This window comes from Ceratotherium simum, chromosome 33 (assembly GCF_057802395.1).
Source record: "Ceratotherium simum simum isolate JZ-2026a chromosome 33, ASM5780239v1, whole genome shotgun sequence".
NCBI classification, from domain to species: Eukaryota; Metazoa; Chordata; class Mammalia; order Perissodactyla; family Rhinocerotidae; genus Ceratotherium; species Ceratotherium simum.
The window spans coordinates 22,196,158-22,214,689 of NC_141932.1; positions in this window are offsets into that span (position 1 = coordinate 22,196,158).

Genomic DNA, 18,532 nt, shown 5'->3' on the forward strand with positions numbered 1-18,532 from the left:
TTTCCCATTCTGGTGGGTGTGTGGCAGGTTGTCACACCAGACCCCATTTGTGCGTTTACTTTTAGCCAGGCAGTTTCCAAACCATGATCTCTGAATCCTTACAACACCCTCAGAGGTAGGTCTGCTTTTCCTCATTTTCCAGGTGAGAAAACTGAGGCTCAGACAGAGGAAAGTCACCTCCACTAGGTCACAAAGAGAATTAGTGGCTCTTGCTCAGTGCCAGCCCTATGCCAGGGGAAGCCAGAGGTTAATCAGATCGGGTCCCCGCCTTCCTTGTTTAAGGTCTCGGTATTTTTATTTTCACAAAAAAAAAACAAACAACGACAACAACAAATCCTTCCTTTTTTCTCTGCATTGACAACTCTTAGTTCTGTCTGCTAGATGTCCACCTAACCAACATTTATACAGAGTCCTTACCTTCTGCCAGGGAATCTTCAATGCTTTGTACATATCATCTGATTTAATCTCAGATTAAAGTGGTATTTGAAGTGGGAACTGTTGTCTTATTGCCTACTTTCTCAGGTCCTACATGAGAAATCAGGCTCAGAGAGGTGAAGTCACTTGCCCAAGATCACACAGCAAGTAAATGGTGGAGCTGGCATTCAAATCCAGAGCCTGAGCTCTCAACCTCTGGTGATAGTTATCAGTTAGATTTGCAGATGATCTTGAACAGGTAAGCCAGTCATTCTCAAGGAGGAGTACATCAAATCATTTAGGAGTTTTTTCAAGCTAGACCCACCTTTACTTGCACTGTATTATTATGGCCCTCCCTCCCATCTCCCAGTTAAGAACCACCCAACTAGGTCATTTAACAGATGGGCAAACTAGAGCAAGGATCAGATCAGTTGAGTAAAATTCATCCTTCCTGGTTCAGACCCAGGGCTTCCTTCCTCTCAACTCCACTGCCTTCTAATGGAAGTCCTGAGCAGCTCTTGTTTTGAGAGAGGGCGTTCCCAGATCTGGATCTTTAGAGCCCTGGGTGAGGCTGAGTGCATACAGGAGTCAACAGACGAGTAAGTAAAGACAGGTGGGCAGAGAACCAATTCCTCATCTAGAGAGCGGCTGGAACTCAACTCCAGCCATGATAGCCCATTGCTCACAAAGGTGAACCCACTGTTGCCAGATCTGATGTTTCAAGGGAAGTCAAGAATCCAGATTTTCAAGTGAAATCTTCTAATTTTTAAATGTTGACAATAAATTCAAACTCTTAAAAACACCATGCAGGCCAAACAAAACCCATCTGTGGGCTTTATACGGCGGATAGATGACCCCCTATCTAGGCTCACCCTGTCCCCAGAATTGCTGTCAAAGGCCCAGGAAGGCAGAGCTTTACTCAGTCCCAGGGTGAAGGGAGGGGTCGGAACCATTCAGAAGGCAGCAAAAATACGAGGTAATGGATGGGTAAGGATTAAACTCCGGGAAAAGCAAATTTCAATGTCTAACAATAGCTGATTGGTTAAATAAACTTTGAATCATCCACACATTATGGACTATGACATTATTTTGAAATGTGGTGTACAGCATTTAATGATAGGCGATGTGTTCACAAAATAAGTAACACCTAAAAGAAGAAACAAATGACAAAGCAATAAAGTATAAACCCTTTTAAAAATGCTTTTTATTTTGAAATTTCAACTGCAGAAAACTTTTAAGAATGCTACCTACTCTTTTCCCAGAGTCTCCAAATGTTAACATTTTAACACATTTGCTTTATCATTCTCTTTTTCTCTATACATGCATTCTTATATATGTGTGTGTATACACATACGTATTATACATATATCCAGCTATACGTATTATACATATATCCAGCAATGGTGTATATTTTAAAAACCATTACTGGGATTTTTATTTGGATGGTATTACGTCTTTGGATCAATTTGGACAGAACTGTCTTCTTAACAATATTGAGTGTTCCCATCCATGAACATGGTATGTCTCTCCATTTATTAAGTTCTTCTTTTTGATTTCCTTCTGTGGTGTTTTGTCCCTTTCAGCATACAGATTCTGCACATATTTTGGTAGATTTATACCTATTTCATTTTTACAAGCTATTTAGGATAGTACCTTTATAAAAACAGGTATAGTTGATATACAATAAATTGCACATATTTAAAGTATACAACTTGGTAAGTTTGGGCATATGTATACATACATGAAGCCATCACTAGAATTAAGATAATGAATATATCTATTACCCTCAAAAGTTTCTTCACGTCCTTTTGTCCTCTCTTCCTCCTGCCTCTCCTTGCCCCCGTCCCAGAAAACTCTAATGCATTTTTTAGACTTTTATGTAAATGGAATCATATAGTATGTACTCTTTCGCTCAGCATCACTGTTCTCAGATTTATGTATGTTATTGTGTGTATCAACAGTTCATTCCTTTTTATTGCTGATTATTTCATTGTATTGATTGGCAGTCTTTGGCTATTACAGGTAACGTTGCTGTGAACATTCATGTACCTTTGGGACACATGCCTTCATTTCTCTTGGATAAATACCTAGGAGTGGAATGGTTGAGTAACTTGGTAGGTGTATGTTTAACTTTTTAAGAAACTGCCAAACTGATTCCCAAAGTGGTTGTACCATTTTACATTCCCAGCAACAGTAAGAAAATTCTAGTTGCTCCACATCCTCGCTAAATACTCCTTGACTTTCAAATCAGTCTTTTCAATCTTAGGCCTTCTAATAGGTGTGGTTTTAATCCGAATTTACCTAATGACTAATAGTGTTGACGCTTTTTTTATGTGCTTATTTGCCATTCAAATATCTTCTTTGGTGGAGTGTTTGTTCAAATCTCCTGCCCATTTTTAATTGTGTCACTTGTTTCTTATTATTGAGTTTCAAGAGTTCTTTATTTATCCTGGTGTCTTAGTCCACTTGGGTTGTCATAAAAAAATATCATAGATTGAGTGGTTTAAACAACCAAAATTTATCTCTCACAGTTCTGTGGGCTGAGAAATCCAAGATCAAGGTGCTGGCTGATTTGGATTTTAGTGAGGACTCTCTTCCTGGCTTATAGACGGCTGCCTTCACATAGCGGAGAAAGAGAGCTCTAGTGTCTCTTCATCTTCTAATAAGGGCCCCATCCCTATAGGATTAGGGCCCCATGCTTGTGACCTCATTTAACATTTATCACCTCCTCTCAGGCGATGTGTCCAAATATAGTAACATTAGGGGTTAGGGCTTCAACATACGAATTGGGGGGGGGGGGCACACAAACATTCAGCTCATAATACTTATACAAGTCCTTTATCAGATATGTTATTTACAAATATCCCAGTATGTGGCTTGCCTTTTCATTCTCTTAATAGTGTCTTTAAAGAGCAGAAGTTCTTGATTTTAAATCCAATTTGTCAATTTTTTTCATGGATCGTGCTGTTGGTGTTGTATCTAAAAAATCTTTGCCTAATGGAAATTCACAAAGATTTTCTACTATGTTTTCTCCTAGAAGTTTTGTAGTTCATATTTTACATTTAGATCTATGATTCATTTTGAGTTATTTCTTTTTTAATCTGGAGAAAAGTACTGGTCGAAGTTCACCTTTTTGCATATGGATACCCGGTTGTTCCAGCACCATTTGTTGAAAATACTATCTTTTCCCACTGAATCGCCCTGCGACTTAGTCAAAATTCAGTTGACTATGCATCTGTGGATCTATCTGTGGACTCTTCGTTCGCCTCTATTTTTCTATCTTGACATTAATACCACATTGTCTTAATTACTGTAGCTTTATAAATCTTGAAGTTTGGTAGTGGAAGTCTTCTAACTTTATCCTTCTTTTTCAAAGTTATTTTGACTATTCCAGGTCCTTAGCATTTCTATATGAATTGTGGAATCAGCTTTTCAATTTTTATAAAAAATCTTGACAGGATTGTATTCAGGAAACACTGGACTGGATTCACGGAATACATATAGACTAATTCAGAGAAAATTGACATCTTAGCATTAAACTTTCCAATCTATGAATCTGGTATATTTCTCCACTTACTTAGGTATTCCTTAATTTCTCCCAGCACTGTTTTTCAGTTTTTAGTGTATGGATCTTGCACACCGTTTGTTGGATTTATCCTTATGTACGTCATATTTGATGATCTTAGAAATGGTATTTAAATTTTTTTATTTCCAATTTTTGGTACCTAGTATATAGAAATATGATTTACTTTTGCACATTTTCCTGCAACCTTGTCAAAATTATTTATTAGTTTTAAGAGTATTTTAGTAGAGTCCTTGGAATTTTTTACATATCATGTCATCAATGAATAGAGATTGTTTTATTTCTTCCTTTTCAGTCTATATGCCCTTTTTCCCTTTTTCTTTTTCCTGCCATCTTGCACCAGCCAGGACTCTCAGTACAATGTTTAATAGGAGTGGTGGGAGCAAACATTCTTTCCTTGTTCCCAATCTTAGGTGGAAAGCATTCAGATTTTTAACATTAAGTATCTTTCTAGACGCCCTTTAGCACGTTAAGGAAGTTTCCTTCTTTTCCTATTTTGCTGAGAATTTTTTTTTAATCATGAATGGATGTTCAATTTTGTCAAATGTTTTCCTATATCTATTGAGATAATCATGCAGTGTTTATTTGTTAGTCTGTTAGTATGATGAATTTCATTCATTGTTCTTTGAATGTTGAATGAACCTTGTATTCCCAGAATAAACTCTACTTGACCCTTTTATATAGTACCCTTTTTATATGTTGTTGGATTCAATTCGCTAATATTTTGTTAAGGATTTTTGTGCCTATGTTCATTGGGGATATTGATTTGTAGTTTTTTCTTATAAGGTCTTTGTCTGGCTTCTGGTAGCAAAGTAATGCCGATCTCATAAAATGAGTTGGAAAGTGTTCCTTCCTCTTCTATTTTCTGGAAGAGAATTTTTAAAATTCATGTTATTTCTTCTTCTTCTGTATTTGATAGAATTCTCCAGCAAATCTCCATTGGCCTGGAGATTTATTTTTTTTGGGTGACATTTAACTGTAAATTCAATTTCTTTAACAGTAGTAGGACCTCTCAGCTTATCTTTTTCATCTTTGGTGAGCTGTGGTAGTTAGTGTATTTCAAGGAATTGGTCCATTTTATGTAGGTTGTCAAATTTATGAGCATTGAGTTTTTTGTAGTATTATCTAATTATCCTTTTAATGTCTGTATGTTCTGTAGTGATGTCTCCTCTTTCATTCTTAATGTAGGTAATTTTTGTCTTCTCTTTTTTTCTCTCCGTCAGTCTGGTTAGAGGTTTATCAATTGTATTGTTCTATCAAAAAGCCAGCTTTTACTTTCATTGATTTTTCTCTACTGTTTTTCCTTTCTCAATTTCATTAATTTCTGCTCTTTATTATTTTTTTCCTTCAGTGCTCTGGGTTTTGTTTGCTCTTCTTTTTTTAGGATCTTAATGTAGAGGGTTAAATTTGAGAACTTCTTTTATAATATATGTGTTTACTGCTATAAATTTACCTCTAAAAACTGCTTTATTGCTCCCATAAATTTTGATATGTTTTCTTTTCATTCAGTTAAAAATATTTTCTATTTCCTCTTAAGATTTCCTCTTTGACTCATGGATTATTTAGAAGTGTGTGATTATTTTCCAGATATTTGGGGGTACCCCAGATGTCTTTCTATTATTAATTTCTACTTCAATTCCATTGTGGTCAGAGAACATACTTTGTATGTTCATATTTTGTATGATTTCAATTCTTTTAAATTTGTTAATCTGTTTGTTTTATGACCCAGGAAATGCTCTACCTTGGTAAATGTTTTATGTGTACTTGAAAAGAATGTGTTTTCTGCTCTCATTGGGTGTAATGTTTTGGAAATATCAATTAGGTCAACTTGGTTGATAGTATTGTTCAAATCTTCTCTTTTCTTGCTGATTTCTTGTCTACTTGTACTATTGATTATTGAGAGAGGAGTGTTAGAGTCCCCAACTATAATTGCGGATTTGTCTATTTCTCCTTTCAGTTCTATCAGTTTTTTGCAGGATGTATTTTGAAACTCTGTTGTTAGTGCATACACATTTAGGATTGTTAAATCTTCTTGGTGAATTTACTTTTGTATCATTATACAATGTCTTTCATAATTTTCCTTCTCCGAAATCTACTGTATCTGATATTAATAGGATGACTCTTGCTTTCTTTTGATTAATATTTGAGTGGTATAACTTTTTCCATCCTTTTATTTTTAACCTGTCTATATCATTATATTTAAAGTGAGTTTCTTATAGACAGAATATAGTTTTAATCTAACCTGACAATCTCTGTCTTTTCATTGGTATGCTTAGAACATTTACATGTAATGTAAATATTGATAAGTTGGATTTACACCTACCATTTCATTATTTGTTTTCTGTTTGTGCTCTCTGTGTTTTTTTCCTCTTTTCCCCCCCTTTCTTCCTTCTTTTGGATTTGAATTTTATTTCATTTACTTTTTCTGTTGGCTTCCCCCTCACACCCAGCCCCCACCCCACACACTTTCTATCTATAGGTGATCCTTCCCAGTCCTCTGACCAGAAAGAGAACGTTTCTCAGAATTTTCCAGTCTGCATCTGCTGCCCAGTTCTGGGATTTGGATCATCCTCTGGTTATAGTAGGGAGATACAGGAAGAAAAAAACCCACAGAAACCTCACCACTGTATCAGTCATTCTTCAAATTTTGACTTCCCTTCCCAATCTACCTGCACTCAATTACTTTTCAATGTCCTCAGGTAGTTGCTTTATGTATTCTGGCCAGAGCTTTTAGTTGTAATCAGTGAGAGACTACATAAGTAGGCTTAATCAATCTTTATGAGAACCATAAGCACAGAGAGTGACATGGTTTTGAGTTTCTGCAAATCTCTTTAATGTCCAGTTTAATAGAAAATAACTAGATTCTAATGTCTGCTTCTGCATTCAATGTGTTATGATATATTGTTTTGGTTGAAGTATACAAAGAAAATCCAACCTCACATGTGTAAGTAGTTGTAATATAGAGGTATATTTTAGTCTTTTCAAATAAATATGGATCTTCTTTTATTTAAATACTACACCAAAACTCTACAAATGATCATTTCTTGAAGGTTAGTTGCAATATGCAGTCTGAAACCACATCAACAAACTTTTAAAAATCCATTGATCTATCTTGCACTTTGAATGGATCTTTTACCTGTTTATAGTTTTATAATGTCATGCATCAGGCTTTTGGAAAATATTGTTCACTAAGTTATCCAGGTTTCCAAATGTTGGCACATTTCCTTATATAATATGGAAAAATCATAGTCCTAAGTATCTACATTGATCTCATCAGAAAAGCCGTATTTGGAAAGCTGTCAAGCTCATAGTGGCAGGGTTTTTTTCCCCTTGAAGGCTCAGATTTCATCATTTGTGACAAGTTTTTGTCAGTTATTTTCCTTAAGGAACAGGCTCACTTTGTTCATTTTTGAGAGAATATCTGTCAGATACTCAAGTCTGTATAACTACAGTTTTTTAATTGTTCTTTCAATGTAAAAAAAAAGTTATACTATGAAAAAAGCTGCTAGTACAGTTCATAACTCAAACAATCAAATGAATGCTTTTCTTCATCAATCATCATACATTAATATACAGCTTTATACATACCTTGCATTTTGTCACACAGCATATTAAAATGACGTACTCAAGGATAGAGATTTAATGGAATTAATATTTTTTACTGCTTCATCAAAGACCTTCTTAAGTGAAACTGGTTTTTGTTGTTGATGTTTGTTTTCTTCTGTGAGTGAGTGGTTGTAAAGAATACAACAACTTCTAGAATGTTTAATGCCACTGCCTTGATTTGGGACAAGGGCTGGCAATTTTATTCACTGTTGTTTTTGCACCATCAGTGCAAATTTCAACACAATGAAAAATCTGAATAACATCTTAGTTTCATTGCGAAAATTTTGACCTCAGGTACCCTCTGAAAGGATCGGAAACATGCAGGGGTCTGCAGATCCACTCTGAGAACCACTCTATTAAGGGCAAAGATAAGGGAAGAGTTCAGGGTTCTCCTACAGAAATAAAAACAGATGGCACTTAACACATCCAGGAGGTTATAGTCAAACAGACCTGAACAACAAGTAGAAATTAGCCACATCCGGGAAGGAGAAGGACATTCCAGACCAAAAGAAGAAGAAGGGCAAGTGAGAGTAGGCATAGGAGACATGTAGGGTCAGACCAGGAGTGAAGGGCTGAGATGGGAGAGGAGAGCCAGAGGCATATTATGGAAAGGCTTGAATGGCCTCTAAGGAGTTTAAAATTTATCCTAAGAGTAAGGGGCAACCACTGAAGGATTTTAAGCCAGTGGATGACTTGATAAGATTTTGTGTTTGTTTAGGATGATCACTCTTACTGCAGTGTAGACATGGATTCAAAGGGGAGAAGACTGAGCAAAAATCCAGAATGCTGTTGAAATAATCCAGGTGAGAGATGGTTGCCTGAATCCATTGGTAAAATGGCAGTGGACTTAGATGAATTTGAGAGATATAATGGAAATACAAGTGATAAGATTAAGTGACTAATTAGAAGTGAGGATGAAAGGAAGAGAGAGGGATCGAGTATGACTCTTAGCTTGGGCTGCTGGATAAAGGCATATTGTTCACTGAGAAGACATAGCAGGAGGGGCAGATTCGGAAGGAGGGTGATGATGTTGAGTTAAGGTAAGACATTCAAATGGAAATGTCCCATAGTCAAGTGAAGAGATGGGACTGGAGGTTACTTACTGTCTGATTCCATTTACAAGACAAAAAGACAAAACTATAGGAACAGAGAACAGATCAGCGGTTGCTAAGGGTTATGGGGAGAGGGAGGGTGTGCCTACAAAAGGATAGCACGTGGGTGGTTTTTGGGATGATGGAACTGTTCTGTATCCTGATTGTGGTAGTGGTAACATAAATCCATACGTGTCAATTTTACTGTATGTTAATTTAAAAAATAAAATAGGCAAATTACTCTTGGGTTTCTGGCTTGGAGAACTGGGTGCCAATGGTGGCATCATTCCCCGAGATTCAGAACCAGAAAAGGACCTGGGTTAGGTGTGGGGAGATAATGATATTTGGGTTATTCTGAGTTGGAGGTGCTTTTGAGATGTGCAGTAGGTATCAAGCAGGCAGTTAGACACACCATCTGGAACTCAACGGAGAGCTGTATCTGTTCTTATAATTTTCAAAATCCTCACTTGGTGTAGAATCATGGATTTTTCTTCTGAACTCGCAACCTGGGTTATCAAGAGTTACTGTTTCATATTCCTCATCACTCTAGCCCCAGAAGACTTAGTCCTTCCATCTCAGCTGTTATATGGTGGTAAGCAAGGAGTAGTGGTAACTTCTGCGGGTGGTCTTATTTACAATAAAAAATATTTAAAAAGCAGAAGGTCATTTCGAACCATCAAGGGCATGCGTCACTTTATTGGGGTATCTGAAGCCAGAAAAGAGTTTGAGAAGGCTCAGGAAGAGTGTAGAATGTAAGAAGAGGCAGCAGTGACAGAGGCTTGAAGATGACAAGTGACAGAGGATAAGGAGTTTGAAAAGTTGCAGCCGAAGGGGTTGGAGTTCCGGAAACTAGGTATGTGTGTGTGTACATAGGTCTGTGCTGTCAGAGAAGCCAATGGAAGGAGGCAATTCAACAAAGAGGTGTTTGTGAGAGAGAACACAAAAGCAGGAAAATGTTCTCTGGATTTGATTACAAGGAAGTTATTGGAAACCTTGGCTGGCATCAACTCAGTGCAGTGGTGGGGCAGAAGCGAGGCTGCAGGGGGCTGAAGAATGTAGAAAGAACGAATGTAGATTGTGAAAGAATAGGAAGCTGCATCGGTGAGTGTACATAACTCTTTCAAGACACTTGGACGGAAAGGAGAGTCTGAGGGCTGCAGTCACGGCAGAATGAGCTGTTAGGAAGGTGTGTTTGTATTTTTTTAAAAAGAGATTTGATCATGATTATGTGATGATGTACAGAAGCAGAAATTGAGAGAATGGGGTTAATTGGTGGGCCCAGTCTCTTGACATAGAGGGAGAAGAATAGTATTCTAATTAGGGGGCCTTCTATCTTCAGTCTCTTTAACTTTATGTTGGAGCTATTAGCCAACACTAATTAGAGGCATAAGTATTGGAAACTATTTCTATTTGGTGATAATATGATTATAAAAGAATCAATGGAAAAGCAACTACAAATAAGAGAATATAGTTAAGCAGCATGACATAAAATTAGTATACAGAAATCAACAGCCTTGAACAGTATCCAGTTAGAAGAAATAATAGAAATATTCACAAGAGCAAATATTAATAATAATAGAATACCTAGACGTAAGCTTAACAAGAAATGTGCAAAACGTGTATGAGGAAAACTATAAATACTCCTGAAAGACACAAAAGTAAACATGAACAAATGGAAGGATAGAAGACTTGTATAATAAAGATACCAATTCTTTCAGAGTTAATTTATAAATGTAATGTAATCCCCCCAAAAATATCATCAGGTTTTTATCTATAATTAGAAAAGTTGATTGCAAGATTTATTTGAAAGAATAAACAAAAAAGAATAGCCAGGAGACCTGAGAAGGAAGACCATGGTATGCAGGCAGCATTGGCCCTAACAGATATTAAAATGTATTGTAAAACCTCTGTAATTAAAACACTGCGGTATTAGCACATGAATGGGGAAACCAAAGGAACAGGATAGAAAATCCACAAACAGACCCAAGTGCACATAGAAATTTAGTAGGTGATAAAGGTTGTGTCTTAAACCATTGGAGAAAAGAAGGACTTTTTAATAAGTGGTACTGGGGTAAGTGGATAACTCTATGGAAGAAGATAAAATTAAATCTATTCCTCACACCATCCATCAGGATAAGTTTAAAAGGGGTCAGAGATCTAAATTTTAAAAAATGAAACTGTAAAAGTACTAGAAGGAAACACAATGCATTCCTTTATAGCCTGGAAATGGTCAAAATTTTTCTATGATTCAAAATACGGAAGCAGTAAAAGAAAAGATTGATACATTTGACTACATAATAATTTAAAATTTTTGCCTGGTGAAAAACACAATGAGAAAAGTAAAAAGACAGAACAGAATTCACAGAAAATATGAGCCCTTAAACAGATGAACAGATGGTTGACCTTGTTTATAAGACTATAAACGTGAAATAAAACTACATTGACATATCGTTTCCAACCTATCAGATTAACAACATACTCTGTTGGCAAGGTTGTGGGGAAACTGGTACTCTCATATTGCTGGTAGAAATGAAAAATAGTACAAGTCATACGGAGGAGGATCTGGCAATTTCCAGAGAAGTCATATGTTCCTTTTTACCTAACAATCTCACTTCTAACAAAAATTATTTATGCCCTTTGACCTAGCAATCTCATTTCTAGGATTCTATCACAAAGATACACTGGGACAATACAAAATAGTGTATGCACAAGGCTATTTGTGGTAGCACTTTGTGTAATGGAAAAATACTTGAAACCCAAATATCCATCAGTAGTGGGCTGATTGAATAAACTTAAGGGTTATTTATACAGTAGAGTACTATTCAACTCAAAAGGAATGGAGAAGATCTCTACATTTTGTTATGGTGTGATCTCCATAATAAAGTGTTAAGTCAAAAAAGTAAAATGAAGGACAGTGTATATAATACGCTAACTTTTGTGTAAGAAAGAAGGGAAACGCAAACACACACACATGTGTATATTTGCATATATTTTCAAAAAGAAACGATGGAAAGGTGAATAAAAACTCCATAAAAATGATTACTTATAGGGGAAGAGAGGAAACTGATGCAGAGCACAGGGATGGCAGTTAAACCTCTGTGAAGTTACCTCATTTTAAAGTTTTGGCTGTGGAACTATGCAAATGTTTTATAGAATTTAAAAAAATAATAAACAAAAAAGCAGTTCCTCCCCTAGTGCCCAAATTATGGTCTCTAAACACAATTTGGTAATAATAGGAATTAAGGCACTTTGAGAAATGGCTGATTCTGGTCAGGAAATATACAGAGATGAGCCTGGAACATCTTTTCATACCATAAATTAAGGACTCTTAGTTTAAGGACACTAGTTTAAGGTGTAACTGTAATGGATTGAAACGCCTCAAAAATGTTAAAAATCCATGCATTCATGATATTACACATGCACACGCAATGTTTGTTTACCTTCAGAGAGAACTGACTAAATCTGAAAACCAAAGCATTTTAGTTGCTTTTTCTGCATAACTGCAACTCAGGGCGACCAAAGAATTAATGAGGGGATGTTTCTTTACAGAGTCGTATATGTATGTAGTATATAGTAGTGTACAGATGTTTCTCAGTATAATAGCTAACAAACGAAGAAAGAACGATAAATTAGAACTCTCCATTTTGCAAAGCCCCTAATGAAATAATGGATTTGGTAGTTTGCCAGATTTGGCAAATTAATTGCATGGGACATACTTACAAAATTATACTAAAATTGCATGGGACATACTGATAATAAAAATTAATTGTTGTTTATCTGAAACTAAATTTAACTGAATGTTCTGTATTTTATCTGGAAGCCCTAGATCTAGGTATTGATCAACAATGGATGTTAACATCATTGGGATAGATGCAGAAGAATTATTTAATAAAACTAAACATCCATTTATGATTAAAAAACTGAAAATAGAAAGAAACTTCTTTAATATAATGATGTATACTTACAAAAATACTTGATAAGCATCATACTTAATAGCAAAATGTTGAAAGCTTTCATTTCCCAATCTGGAGCAAGACTAGGATGCCCCCATCACGTCTTTTGTTCAATGATGTATTGCAGACCCTAAAGAAAAGATACAAAGACGAGAAAAGAAGGAATTAAACTCATTATTCATAAACAATATGATTGTGTATGTAGAGAATCCATAAGAACCTACAACTAAATGATTAGAATAATAAGTGGTGAATTCTGGTTCCAGACAAGATGGCACAGACTCATTTCTCCCTGCCCCTCTCTGCTAAGTACAATGAAAAACTCTGGAAATAATACAACAGACATTCATAAGAGGACTCTGAAAGATAGACAGAAGGAAAACTGACTAGGGACCTTAGGACGTGAGAAACAACACAGTAAACCAGCATCTCTCAGCTCCTCACCCAATGACAAGAGGTGGCACAGGCCCACTAGATCCCTAGCCCCCCAACCAGCAGTGGAAGGCACCCAGGTAGGTGCTTTTCTTCTCCATGAGTGGCACCAGCAGAGATCAAGCTGGAGCCCCACTGGCACTGGGAAGTGCTCTCTATCCCGGGAAGTGCTCTCTATCCCTTCATGGCGGTGTCTCCTACCCCTAACCTAGCAGCACCCGAGAAATGCCTTCAGCTTCCATTGGTGGTACCAATAGGAATTAGGTGCAAGCCCAACCAGCACTGGGCAAATTAAGCAGACCAGAATAACACCACAAGGGCTCTGAAAACTAAATTGTTGTTGGAACCACAGCACACATAGGTAGGCCAGGACCTGCATGCTAAACCTAAACAGGGTGACTGCCTGCTAAAATGGAAGAATTAAATAGGATCCAGAGTCTCCTATCATAATATCCAAAAGGTCCAGGACATAGCAAAATAATCACAAATCATACAAAATCCAGAAAAATCAAAACTTGAGTGAGAAAAGACAATGAACAGGTGCCAATACTGAGATGAATTAGAAGTTGGAATTACCTGACAAAGATCTAAGGTAATCATCATAAAAGTGTTTCAAATTACAAATACTCTTGACATAAATGAAAAAATAAAAATCTCACCAAAGAAATAGAAAATATAAAAAAGAACAAAATGGAAATGATAAAACTGAAAACTACAACAACTGAAATAAAAAAACTCACTGGAAGGACTCCAGAGCAGAATGAATACAACAGAGGAAAGCGTAAGTGACTCTGAAGATAGAACAATAGAAATTATAGAAATTACCTAATCCAAAAAATCAGAGAGAAAATTGACTGGAAAAAAAAGCAAACAAAGCCTCAGAGAAACTGCAGGACAATTATGAAATATCTAACATTTGTATTACAGAGTAACAGAAAAAGAGAAGAAAGAAAATGGGGCTGGAAAAGTATTTTTGAAGAAGTAATGACTAAACCTTCCCAAATTTGGCAAAAGACATAAACCTAAAGATTCAAGAAGCTAAACAGAATAAATGCAAAGAAATATACACCAAAATACAGCATAATTAACTCATGAAAACTAAAGCAAGAAAAAAATCTTGAAAATAGCTAGAGAGAAATGATACACTACCTCTGGGGAAATACTGATCAAATGACAATGGATTTCTCATCTAAAACCATGGAGAAGAAACCATGGCACAATATTTTCCAAGTGCCAAAAGGAAAGAACTGTCAACTGTGAATCCTATATCCAGCAAAGCTATCCTTCAGGAATGAAGGGGAAATAAAAAGGTTTTAGATGAAGGAAAACTAGAGACTTTGTCATCAGTAGAAGTACCCCTAAAGAATGATTAAAGGAAGCTCTCCAAACTCTAAATGATAACAGAGGAAGCCTCAGAACTTCAGAAAGGAAGGAAAAATAGCAAAATGGGTAAAAACAGGAGTAAATATAATGCACTACCCTTCTCGTGAGTTTTTAAAATCATATTTAGTTGAAGAAAAAATTATAGCATCATCTGATGTGGTGCTCAATGCAGATGGGGAGGAAAATACTTAAAACAATGATATTTTTTAAAGTGAGGAAGGTAAAAAGACCTGCATGAAAGTAGTTTCAGCACTTCAATCAAACACGTAAAATATCAATGCTAGACTTGTGATAAGTTACACACTCATATTATAATACCTTGAGCAAGTGTTAAGAAAATTATCCAAAGTAATATACCCAAAAAGAATATAAATCAAAATGGAATTCTAAAAAATGCTCATGTAACCCACAGGAATGTAAGAAAAAAGATAGAGGAATGAGAAACAGAGGGAGCAAATGGGAAATGTTCCCATTTGGGAACATTTAGCCCATTGTCAAACTTAAGCCCAAACTTATCAATAATTACTCTAGATGTAATAATCTATCTAAATACACAAAATAAAAGACAAAGATTGGTAGAGTAAATTTTAAAAACATGACTCAACTATATACTGCCTCCAAAAAAACCCACACTTCAAATATTACAACATAGATAGGACAAAAGTAAAAGGATGTGAAGAGATATGTCAGGCAAATATTAATTTTAAAAAGCCAGGAGTTACTATATGAACATCAAATTAACTGGAATTCAGAACAAAGAAAATTGCTAAGAACAAAGAGGGACTTTACATAATGATAAAAGGATCATTCCACCATGAAGACATTGCAATCCTAAATGTATACTCACCAAAAAATACAGATTCAAAATACATGAAGCAAAAACTGCTGGAGCTGAAAGGTGAAATGGACAAATCCACAATTATAGTTAGGAATTCAAAACCTCACTCTCACCAATTCATAGAACTACTAGAGAGAAAATAAGCAAAGACATAGAAGAACCAAATAACACCACCAATCAACAGGATCCAGCTGACATTTATACAACACTCCATCCAACAACAGCAGTACGCACATTCTTTCTAAGCACCCATAGAACATTTACCAAGATAGGCTATATAAATCAAACCACAACAAAATTAAAAGTATTGAGACTATATAGAGTATGTTCTCTGACCATAACGGAATAAGCTAGAAATCAATAACAGAAAGACAACAGGAAAACCTCCAATCACATGGATATTAAACAATTCACTTCTAAATAATCCATGGGTCAAAGAGGAAGTGTCAAGAAAAATTTAAAAATACATAGAATTTAATGAAAATGAAAATATAACATATCAAAATATGTAGGCGGCAGCTAAACAGTGCTGAAAGGAAAATTTATAGTATTAAATGCTTACATTGGAAAAAAGGAAAAGTCTCAAACCAGTAATATAAGTTCCTACCCAAGAAACCAGTAAAAGAAGACCAAAATAAACACAAAGAAATCAGAAGAAAGGAAATAATAAACAGGAAAAATTAATAAAATTGAAAAGAGGAACATAATAGAGAAAAATAAATGAAACACAAAGCTACTTCTTTGAAAAGATCAATAAAATTAATAAACATCTAGCAAGACTGACAAAGATAAAAAGAGAAAACACAAATTACCAATATCAAGAATGAAAGGTGGTACATCACTACAGACCCTACAGCCATTGCCATGCTAATAAAAGGATACTATGTACAACTCTATGCTCACAAATTTCACAGCTTAGATGAAATAGGTCAATTCCTCAAAAACAACAAACTGTAAAAATTCAACCAGTGTAAAACAGGAAATCTGAATAGGCAGTAAAGAAATTAAACTTGTAATTAAGAAGCTCTAGAGAAAGAAATCTCCAGACCCAGATAGTCCCACCAGAGAATTCTACCAAACATTTAAAGAAGAACTAGCACCAATTTTATGCAATCTCTTTCAGAAAATAGAAGAGGGAACACTCTCCAACTCATTCTATGAGGCCAGTATTGCCTTGACACCAAAACTAGACAAAGACATTACGCAAAGAAGAAAGAGGAGGAGGCAGAATGGGATGAGGAGGAGGAAGAGAGAGAATGAAAACGAGACAGTATCTCTCATGATCTTAGATTCAAAAACTCTCAAAAATATTAGCAAATCAAGTCCAGCAATGTGTAAAAATAATTATATACCATAACTAAGTGGGATTTATTCCAAGTATGTGAGGCTGGTTCAGTATTCAAAAATAAATCAGTGCAATCCACCATGTCAACAAGCTAAAGAAGAAAAATTGTATGAGCGTATCAATTGACACAGGAAAATCATTTGGCAATAACCAACACCCATTTATGATAAAAAACTCTCAGCAAATGAGGAATAGAAGGGGAAAGCCTCAATCTGATAAAACAGCATCTACCAAAAAACTACAGCTAGCATCATACTTGATGAAAGACTGAATGTTTTCCCCTTGATTAGGAACAAGGCAAGTAGGTTCACTCTCCACTCTTATTCTACATAGTACTAGAAGTTCTAGCCAGCTAAATAAAGCAAAACAAAGATATCTATATCTCTCTCTATATATAGCTATCTTTATTTTATATATTATTTTATATATATATGTAAAATTCTGATTGGAAAGGAATAGAATTGTCCCTATTTTCAGATGACATGATTGTCCACATTGACAATCCCAAGGAATCTCCAAAAAAACACCTCCTAGAACTAATAAGTGAATTCAGCAAGGCTGCAGGATAGAAGATCAACACACAAAAATCAGTGTGGAGTGCATTTCTATAGAGTAACAATGAAAACGTAGAATTCAAAATTTAAAACACAGTGCGATTTAAAATAGCTCCAAAGAAAAGTAAAATATTTAGATATAAATCTAACAGAACATGTTCAGAATCTGTATGCTGAAATTTTTTTTTTTTTTTACTTTGAGCAAGAGAAATTTATTGTCTCACAGTTCTAGAGGCGAGAAGGCCAAGACCAAGAGGTCCAAGAAGAGTTAGTTCCTTCGGAGGGCTGTGCAGAAGAATACGTTCCATGCCGCTCTACTAGCTTCTGGTGGTTTACTGGCAATTTTTAGTGTTCCTTGGCTTATAAATGATTCATCACCCTAATCTCTCCCTTCATCTTCACATGGTGTTCTCCCTGTGTGCAAGATTATCTCTTCGTCCAAATTTCCTCTTTTTGTAAAGACACCAGTCATACTGGACTAGGGGCCCACCTTACTCAGTATGACCTCATCTTCTCTAATTACAGCTGCAGCAACCTCATTTCCGAATAAGGTCACGTTCTAAGGTATTGAGGGTTAGGAGTTCAACATATGAATTTGGGGGGGACACAATTCAACCCATAACATTGATCTCTTTTTTTCTTATTAGAAAAGCTATATATGTGTACGTATACGTATATGTATATGAGTGAGTGTGTGCATATATGAATACATAAAGGACTGAAAGATACACATCCAATTGCTAACTGGGTTTACCCTCTGGGAAATGGTGGGGAGTGAGGAGGGTAGGTGGACAATAGTTATACTTTTTATCTCCGCACTTTTGCATTGACTGAAATATATTCAACAAGCATGTATAACTATTGCAAATCTAAGCAAGCAACTTAAAAGTTTTCAGGGCACCTTATAGATATCCATCAAGGTAGATATTAGGCTGCGTTGGAGAGATGTGGGAACTACTGTAAGTAAGCATAAGTGAGGCCATCTTGTTACACTAAATGGCCTCAGCCCCTCCTCTGTGTGACTACTTGCTGCTCTGCACATACTCCAAAAAATTCACATGCTCTCCTGATTTATGGCCTCCACTTATGTATGTACTCCCCAATAGCTTGATAAATTAAAAACTTTGTCCTATGAGTTTCTCTCCAGGAACAGGTTGACCACTAGCAGGAAACACGCGTACAAGGTATCCATCACAGCTGACAGAAGAATGGAACAATGTGATGCCTGGAGCCCGTCAGGCTTGGAGACCAACACCCCTGGACCCCCTCCTCACTGCCCATTTTCCCTATATCACCGCCTCAAGATTCTGTAATCTTGGAAGATGGGTCTTTG